The 10,085-nt window shown below is 45.6% G+C and overlaps 1 non-coding gene across 1 annotated transcript; it reads left to right on the forward strand.

Annotated features, from left to right (window-relative positions):
• Nucleotides 1-6,479: 6,479 nt before the first annotated feature.
• Nucleotides 6,480-6,552, forward strand: trnat-ugu (transfer RNA threonine (anticodon UGU)). The gene has a single exon. It is a non-coding gene; the product is annotated as a tRNA-Thr (tRNA).
• Nucleotides 6,553-10,085: the final 3,533 nt, after the last annotated feature.

The raw sequence follows: 10,085 nt of genomic DNA on the forward strand, positions 1-10,085 counted from the left end.
TTGCTTATTACATTCCACTCTAAGAAGGGAGGAAGACAGAAGGAAGAAAATAATAGGCTATTTAGCCTGATTTGAGTGGTTGGGAAGATGTTGGAGTCCATAATGAAGGATGAGGTTTTGGGGTACTTGAAGGTACGTGATAAAATAGGGCAAAGTCAGCATGATTTCCTTGAGGGTAATCTTGTCTGTTGGAATTCTCTGAGAAAATAACAAGCAGCACGGTAGATGATGTATACTTGGATTTTCAGAAGGCTTGTGACAAGGTACTGCACATGAAGCTGCTTTAACAACATAAGAGCCCATGGTATTTCGGGAAAGAAACTGACATGGGTAGGTTGGCTGTCAGGCAGGAGACAAAGACTGTGAATAAAGTGACTAGTGGTAGTCTGCAGGGGTTGGTGTTGGAATCAATTCTTTTAACGTTATACGTCAATGATTTGAATGATGGGGTTGATGGCTTTGTGAGCACGTTTGTAGACGATACAAAGAAAGGTGGAGTGGCAGGTAATGTTGAGGAAAAAGGCAGTCTGCAGAAGGACAGACAAATTGGGAGAATGGGCAAAAAAATGATAAATGGAATATATCCTAGGGAAGTGTATAGTCATGCACTTTGACGGAAGGAATAAAGGCATAGACTATTTTCTAAATGGTGAAAATTTTAAAAATCAGAGGTGCAAAGGGACTTTGGTGATCTTGTGCAGGATTCACTAACAATTAACTTGCAGGTTGTGTTGGTGATGAGGAAGGCAAATGGAATGTTAGCATTCATTTTGAAAGGACCTGAATATAAGAGCACGAATATAATGCTGAAGCTTTATAAGGTATTGGTTAGAATGCATTTAGAGTATGGTGAGCAGTTTTGGGCCCCTTATCTAAGAAAAGAAGTGCTGACATTGAAGAGAGTCCAGAAGAGGTTCAGTAGAATGATTTTGGGAATGAAAGGGTTGACATATGAGGAGTGTTTGATGGCTTTGGGCCTGTACTTGCTGGAATTTAGAAAAATAAAAGGGGATCTCATTGAAAGCTATTGAATATTGAAAGACCTGGAGTGGATGTGGAGAGGATGTTTCCTATAGTGGGGAGTCTAGGACCAGAGGGCACAGCCTCAGAATAGAAGTGTGTCCATTTAGATGGGCCAGATGTTCTAATCCTGCTTCTATGTCTTACGGTCTTTCGCTCTCTAATCCACACAGCAGCATCCTGATAAACCAACAAAATCTCCACACCCTTCCTATGATGGAGCAGTGAGAACTAATGCAATAATCCAAATGTGGCCTAACAAGTTTTATAAAGCTGCAGCATAACTTTCCAACTCTTGAACTCAGTTCCTCAATTAATAAAGACAAGCATGCTGTACACTTTCTCTACCACCCTACCCTATCAATTCATGCAGCAACTTTAAACATGTTATGCTCTTGGGGCCCAAGATCCTTCTCCACATCAACACTGTTAAGGGTCTTGCCATTAATTGTGTACTGTCTCTTTACATTTGATCTCCCAAGGTGCAACATCTTACACTTGGTTGAATTAAACTCCATCAACCTGCACCTGGACCATAGCCCTCCATACTCCTCCCATCCATGTACCTATCCAAATTTTCCTTAAATGTTGAAATGAAATCCACATCCACCATTTTCACTGGCAACTCGTTCAGCACCCTCCGAAGAAGATCCCCCTCAGTTTCCCTTTAAACCTTTCACCCTTAACTATGACTCAACCTTAGTGGAAAAAGCCTGCTTGCATTTACTCTACACCCCTCTTAATTTTGTATAACTCTATCAAATCTCCCCTCATTCTTCTATGCTAATAAAACCTTAACCTATTCAATCTTTCCCTGTAATTCAGCTCCTCAGGTCCTGGCAACATCCACAGTTCTTTACTCATTAACCTCCTTTATAGGATAGGGACAGAGTTCCCTTTGCCCTGATCTTCCATAATTCACATCCAGGACATCATTGTTAGTCACCTCTGCCAGCTGCTTAGGGCTCCCACCACCAGTCACATGACCACCTCCTCTCCCCTTCCTGCCTTCTGCAGGGACCACTCTCTCTGGGACTCCCTGGTATGCACAGGCCTTCAGCCTCCAATCCCTGGACCAGCCTTGCAGGCATCAGGACTCTGACTTCCGGACTCACTGTCTTCCCCCTCAGCTGATTCTGCCCATCACCACCAATTCCTGTCCTACATCTTCCCTGCACCTCCATATTCTAGCCACCTGTACTGTCAATCCTCCACCGCCGCCCCCCCCCCCCCCACCCCAGCCCCAGCCCCAGCCGCATTATCAATCCGATGCTTGAACACAGTTAGTCCAGCAACCCTCACAATATTGCAATACTCATCAGCACCAGCAGAGGGCCGGATTGTTGTCCAAACTTCCAATCCTGCTTTACCAGTGAAATTAAAAATAGTAATCTCCAAGAAAAGGTTTTTTAAAGTCCTTAATTAATATCTATACAAATACTTATATATACGGTCCCTTAGAACACCTTCCAATAATTTTCCCACAACTATATGTTGGACTCGCTTTTCATTTTGTGGATCCTGTTTAGAGCCTTTTTTAAACAGCAGAACAACACTGGCTTTCCTCCAATCCTCTAGTACCTCTCCTGTCACTAAGGATGTTTTAAATCTCTGCTAGGGCTCCAGCAATTTCTGCACTTGCCTCTCATAGGATCTGAGGGAATACCTTTTCAGGCCCTGGGGACTTATCGAACCTAATTTGCCTTGGGGTAGCAAACACCTCCTCTGTAACCTGTACAGGATCTATGAAGTTGATGCCTCTTTGTCTCACTTCTATAGACTCTGTATCTGTCTCCCAAGTAAATACAGATGCAAAGTACACATTTAAGATCTCCCCATCTCTTTTGGCTCTATGCAAGGATTACCATCCTGGTCTTCCAGAAGACCAATTTTGTCCTTTAAAATTAATTTGCTCCTAACATATCTGTAGAATCCCTTAGGATTCTCCTTCACATTATCAGCTAGGGCAACCTTATGCCTTCTTTAAGCCTTCCTGATTTCTTAAGTGTTCTCTTGCATTTCTTGTATTTTTATAGGCACCGTTTCAGGCCAAGACCCTTCATGCCTATACTTGCTATGCACCTCCTTTTTTCTCTGAACCAGGGCCTCAATATCTTTTGAAAACCAAAGCTCCCTACACTTGCTATCTTTACTTTTTATTCTGACTGGCACATACAAGCTTTGTACTCTCAAAATTTCATTTTTGAAGGCCCCCCACTTACCAAGTACACCCTTGCCAGAAAACAGCTTTCCCCAATCCTCACTTGCCAGATCATTTATGATACCATCAAAATTGGCCTTTCTCCAGTTAGAATCTCAAACTGCAGATCAGACCTATCCCTTTGTATATTTACTTTGAAACTAATGGCCACTGGATGTAAAGTGTTCACCTATACAAACTTCTGCTTGCCTCATTGCAAATCCAGTACTGCGCATGCTCTCTTGTTGGGACTTTTACGTACTGATGAAGGATACTTTCCTGAACACCTTTGACAAACTCTATCCCATCCAGTCAATACTGTATGTGGAAAGGAAGGTAGAATATGAAATAAATACAAAGATTCTGCAGAAGCTGGAAATATTGGACACCACACACAAAATGCTGGAGGATCTCAGCAGGTCAGGCAGTTTCTACAGAGAGGAATAAACAGTTGTGTTTTGGGCCAAGACCGTTCATTAGGACTTGAAAGGAAGAGGGCAGAAGCCAGAATAAGAAGATGGGAGGAGAGGAAGCTAGCAGGTAATAGTGGAGACTTGGTGAGGGGAAAGGTGGTGGGTGGGGGGAGAGATGAGGTAAGAACCTGGGAGGTAATTGGTGGAAAAGATAATGGGCTGAAGAAAGAGTTATCTGATAGAAGAGGAGAGTGGACCATGGGAGAAAGGGAAGGAGGAGGGGCACCAGAAAGAGGTGATGGTCAGGTAAGGAGAAGAAAAGGGATGAGAATGTAGCCCCTCACCTGGTTTAGTGAGGACAAAATGTAGCTGCCTTAGATTAGGAGATGGGAGAATTTATAATAGAGAGATTACACATATATACAGAGGAAGAAAGAAACCTTCAAGATGTTTCCAGTGCAGATGAGGAAGTAAAAGGAATCAATATACTACTACAGAATCCTGAAACATAAATCCCATCTACCTGGTGATTTGGATTGTAGATGAAATGGTTATCATCTCACAAAGGCCAAATGTGAGGCAGCATACTTATTGTATTAGGCCACACTGTGGCAGTGGAGGGGCCAGTGCAGACAGGTTGGTTTGCAATAATGAGTTGAAATGAGGTGCAGCCAGAAACTTAAGATAGCCGATACAGATAGAGCATGTGGGCTCTGTTAACCCAGGGGTTCCCCACCTGGGGTCCACAGACACCCGGTTAATGGTTGGGGTCCATGGCATAAAAATGTTGGGAGCCCCTGCACTAACCAGTCATACAATCTGCATTTGTTCTGGATGCAGAGGAGGCCACATTGCGAGAACCAAATGGAGAAAGTGTAATGTCAAATCTCTGCCTCACCTGACACAGCTGTGTAGGTCATTTGATGACAGTGATGGAGGAAAATCAAATTCAAGTTTATCGTCACATGCATGTGTGTGCATAGGTACAATGAAGGACTTAATTGAAACTTGATCACAGGGACACAGAAGTGTAGGGACAGTGCTGCACCTCCTAAGGTTGCAAGGGAAAGTGCCCCCAGAGAAGGGCCTGGGAGGCAAAGACAGAGTGGTCCTTTGGTGAACGGGAGATAGATGAGATTCTGCAGATACTCAGAATCTAGAAGAACATACACAAAATGCTGGAGGAACGCAGCAGGTCAGGCAGCATCTATGGAGGGGGAATAAACGGAAAGCATTTCTAGCTGAGACCCTTCATCAGAACTAGAAAGAAAACATTTCCATTAAGACTCAGCCAACTCCATCCTGGACACAACCCGCAAGGACATCTTCAAGAGCCAGTGCCTCAAGAAGGCAGGCAGCAGGCGTCATTAAGGACCCTCACCATCCAGGACATGCTGTTAACATGACCAGGAAAGGGGTACACGTACCTGAAGACCCAACCTCAATGATTCAGGAACAGCTTCTTTCCCCCCCCCCCCCCCCCCACCACCATCAGATTTCTGAATGGACAATGAACTTTTGAACACCACCTTTTTATTCCTCTCTTACACTATTTATTTTGTAACTTAGAGTAATCTCAATGCCTTGCACTGAACCACTGCCACAAAATAACATTTGTCATATAAACCTGATCCTGATTCTGTGGGAGTTGCTTCTGTGGTTAAACAGAGGACGGTGGTCATCAAAGACACCATACAGGTCATGCTCTCTTTTGGCTATGACCATCAGGCAGGAGGTACAGGAGCCTTAGGTCCCATACCACCAGGTCAGGAACATGGATAACGTCACTCACTGCAACTCACAGGCTCATTTTCAAGGCTTCTTTACAATAAGACCATAAAATATAGGAACCGAATTAGCTCATTCACCCCAACTAGTCTGCTCTGCCATTTCATCTTGTCTGATTTACTTTCTCTCGCAATACCATTCTCCAGCCTTCTCCCGTAATCTTTGGCGACCTCATTAATTAAGAACCTATCAAGCTTCACTTTAAATATGCCCAATAACTTGGCCTCCACCGCCATCTGTGACAATGAATTCCACAGATTTACCACCCTCTGGCTCAAGAAATTCCTTCGTATCCTTGTTCTAAAGGGCCGTCCTTCTATTCTGAGGCTGTCCCCTCTAGCCCCAGACTTTCCCACTACAAGAAGCATCCTAGCCCCCACCCCCGTAACTTTTCTATTGGGCACACCCCTAGAACCTCCCCCAACCCTTCACATTACTTCCCCGGACACTCCCACGCCGTTTCCCCGGTCACTCTTGACCTCACCGGCAGGACACCTTCCTGGTCACACAACTACTCTGACTCAGCCTTTCAATATTCGGTAGGTTTCAATGAGATCTTCCCCTTTTGTCCTTCTAAATTCCAGCGAGTACAGATCCTCAACTCGTTCACAGTATTATTTTTATTTCGCAGTTTGTCTTCTTTTCACATTTGTTGTCATTCAGTCTTTGTTTATGTATATTTTTCATAAGTCTGTTGTATTTCTTTATTTTTCCGATAAATACCTGCAAGGAAATTAATCTAAAGTAGCATATGGTAATATACTGCGTATACAAACTTTGATATTTAATTTGACTTTGATTTTGAGGGTTGAGTGCGGCTCGGGCGCGCCCTCTGCGGGCGGCGACAGGTAATGCTGCTTCCTTCGTTGAACCAATGCGGAACCGGCGGTGGTCGGTAGTGGCGGCGCGGTGCCGGGGCCTGTGGACCACGGACAGGGATGGGAAGAGATCGGGGCGGAAGGGCACGGACAACAGAATGCATTGGGAATGGACCTCGGCGAGTCAAACTGACGGTTAGCGGAGTTAGGAAGGCGGGCGGAGACCTGCTTTATGGCTATGGCTCCATAGCTCAGTGGTTAGAGCACTGGTCTTGTAAACCAGGGGTCGCGAGTTCGATCCTCGCTGGGGCCTCCTGACTTTTACCCCGGGTGGGGGCAACATTTTACCCTCTGCATGGGGAGAATGGTCTCACAGGTCGCGACCCGGACCACTTCCTGCCATCACCCTCATTCAGATAGCCCTCTGGGTACGCCTCTCCTCCATTCTTTGACGCTGACTGGGAACATCCTGGTGTAACTCCTCTACCGGGCACATGTCTGGCCATTCCACATCACATAACTTCCTACTCCCCCTCCGCCAGTCACTACTGACCTCTCCATCTCCCACAGCTACCATGGGGCAGAAGCCCTATTTACCTTCAAAGGGAAATTTATTATTGTTGTAATGTGAGTATTATTAAAAGTAAGTTAATACTAATCGGGAAGAGGCGGGATCTGGGGTTGGCGGGGTCTTTACTTCCGCTCTTTTTACTCCCAGTATGCATTGTATGTAGTTCCTCCACCCATGCCGCACGAGGTACTTGGAAGCCTCTGTATTGTAAATATCATTTGCTGTTCCAGATAAAGATGCTCTTTTGGCCATCAAGTTGTCGAGTGGTCTTTTTGTAAAGTAGAAGTTACCACATATTTTTGGCGACGAGGTAAACTGGTTTTGTGGACGGGTCGGCCCTGTTTTCGATCAGGAGCTGTGAGTGGGTGAGGAGTCTCGTGTTTGGATGGCTACGGTCGGTGTGTTCGACGAGCAAATCAAGGAGTAGCCGGAGCACGAGGAAAGGTTGGGCCACTTTTTCTGTGCTAATGGAATTACTGAGGAGGCTAAGAAGCGCTCTATTCTCCTGAGTGTGTGTGGGGCAAAGACGTACAAGCTGATACAGAATTTAGCTACACCATGGAAACCGGGAGAAATTCCATACATCGAACTGGTCAAGCTCGTGGGGAACCACCACAATCCGAAGCCTTCGTTGATAGTTCAATGGTTCAAGTTTCACAGCCATGTCCGGAAGCCAGGTCAGTCTGTGGGTGATTTTGTGGCCGAGCTTCGGCAGCTATTGGAGCATTGCGATTTCGGAGCCGTGTTGGATGACATGTTCCGTGATAGATTAATATGCGGCATTAATAATGATGCCGTACAACGCCGCTTGTTGGGGGAAACCCCACCATTGACTTTCAAGACAGCCCTAGAGATTGCTCAAGGCATGGAGTTGGCTGCTAATAATGCCAAAGTTATACAGAAAGGATATGGGGGGGGGGTCACAGTCGGCAGCAGTGCTCCAAGTCAGGAGGGAGACTGGTGGACAGGAAAAGCGGGTGGAATGTTTTCAGTGTGGAGGGACACGCTATGCAAATGTTTGTAAATTCAAAGATACTGTCTGCCATGCTTGTAGCAAGAAGGGACATTTAGTTAAAAAGTGCAGGAGCATAAAGGGTAATGTTAAGCCTGGACAGGGGAAAGCTCAGCAGACTCAGGCAGCCACACACCACCTAGGAGAAGCAGACGAGGAGGCAGCGTGTGCCTACAACATGTTTGGGGTGGAAACGGATGAGGGACCACCTGAACCATATTATGCCACAGTCACTGTCAAGGGAAAGGACATTAAGTTCGAGATTGATTCAAGGGCTACTGCATCGGTCATTAGTGAAGAGACCTACAGGAGGACATGGGGATCCAACCTGCCTCCCATCAGACCATCTAAGCTCCAACTCAGGACCTACACGGGGCAGCCCATACCTCACTTAGGGGTGTTATATGTGGATATTTCAGCCGGGGGCCAGAAGGCTGAAGCCAGGCTGATGGTAGCTAAGGGCAGTGGGCCCATTCTTCTGGGCCACGATTGGCTTCGCAAAATCCGGCTCAACTGGCATGAATTTAAATATGCACACATGACGGAAGAGCATGAGGTGCAGATGAAGTCGCCGATGGCAACGTGAGTGACAGACATAGTCCGGACACATTTGAGAGTGAGCTCGCAGCGCAGCTTGCGGCTTTTCAGCCAATTACAGGGGCAATTAAAGTTACCCCCTCGGCACTGAAAGCCAGCACGCCACTTCTAGTACGGCGAAGCAGTGACCCAGCTCTTGTACCACCTGCCCAGTTACAGCAAGGTGCATCTCAGCCTGATGATCCCGCTAACAGGAACCTGCATGTGAAGCCAATCATAACAATAGCAAACAGGGCACCCATAGACGATGTAAGAACAGAGCCTCCAGGACCACCAGACAAGCATTCAGAAAGCACTCTAAGTGAATTGACAAAGAAAGTAGAATTTTCTGGAGGCGGTGGCCCCCTGGGAATCCATGTGGTGCCTTTTAACTCTACGCTGAGTGGAAGATTCCTTGGCCTGAGGATTCATGGTATTGAAGAGAACAGCCGTTCAGGAAAAGAGAACCTGCTCCAGGAGAATGAATGGATCATCAAAATCAATGACTGTGATTTAACAGACAAGACCTTTGTTCAAGCACAAGAGGTTTTCCGAAATGCATTGCAATTTCCTGCTGTTGAACTCCAGATAGTTCCAAGTTGTAACAAGGAACTCTGTGAAAAATTTGCAATTGGGTCTATTCTGAGCCACGGTCAAACCAAAGTTCCTGCTTCAGTGCGTTCCAAGCCGGGTGGCAAACCTGCAGATGCCGTTTATCCCAATAATGCTGAGAATAGCTTGCCACCGATTTCAAAGAAGCTCAGAAGTCCAAAATAGTTAAGGAGCAATGACCACGTAATGCATACCAGGAAAGCATGTCCACCAGTGACTTTGCCAGAGGGAGATACACTGGCAGAGGGGGCAGAGTCCCCTGAAGAGGATGGACATTCTCACGTGGACACACAGACCCCTCTCGTGTCCCCAACACGAGATCCACTCAAAACATACTCACCAGCGGCGCCTGCTGGGTCACTGGGGGTAGTGCGTAAATCGCAGCACCCTCGCAAACCTCCTGGCAGACTGAATCTTTGATTGGATAGTTTCTTTTGTTGTTAAATTGAATGTTGAATTTGCCATTTTTTTAAGGTGTTTTTGTATTGGTAACCTGTTGCTAATGATACCACTGTTTTTATTTCCCAGTTCTTCTATATTTGGGGAATGTTGGATTTTAAAGGGGGAGAAGTGTTGTAATGTGAGTATTATTAAAAGTAAATTAATACTAATCGGGAAGCTGTTGGTAGCAAGAGGCGGGATCCGGGGTTGGCGGGGTCTTTACTTCCGCTCTTTTTACTCCCAGTATGCATTGTATATAGTCCCTCCACCCAGGCCGCATGAGGTACCTGGAAGCCTCTGTATTGTAAATATCATTTGCCGTCCCAGATAAAGATGCTCTTTTGGCCATCAAGTTGTCGAGTGGTCTTTTTGTAGAGTCGAAGTTACCACAATTATCAGAGCTCATATATGTGACCATATACTCCCCTGAAATTCAGTTTCTTGTGGGCTTTAACCGTAAATACAAAGAAACCACACAGAATCAATGAAAAACTGCAGACAAAGAGGGACAATCAACGTGCAAAAGACAACAAATAGTGGAAATACAAAATATAAAAGTTAAAATAAAAAATATTGAAAACATGAGTTGTTGGGACATTGAAAGTGAGTACATAGATTGTGGAATCAGTTCAGA

This window comes from Hemitrygon akajei, chromosome 3 (genome assembly GCF_048418815.1).
Source record: "Hemitrygon akajei chromosome 3, sHemAka1.3, whole genome shotgun sequence".
Classification (NCBI taxonomy): Eukaryota; Metazoa; Chordata; class Chondrichthyes; order Myliobatiformes; family Dasyatidae; genus Hemitrygon; species Hemitrygon akajei.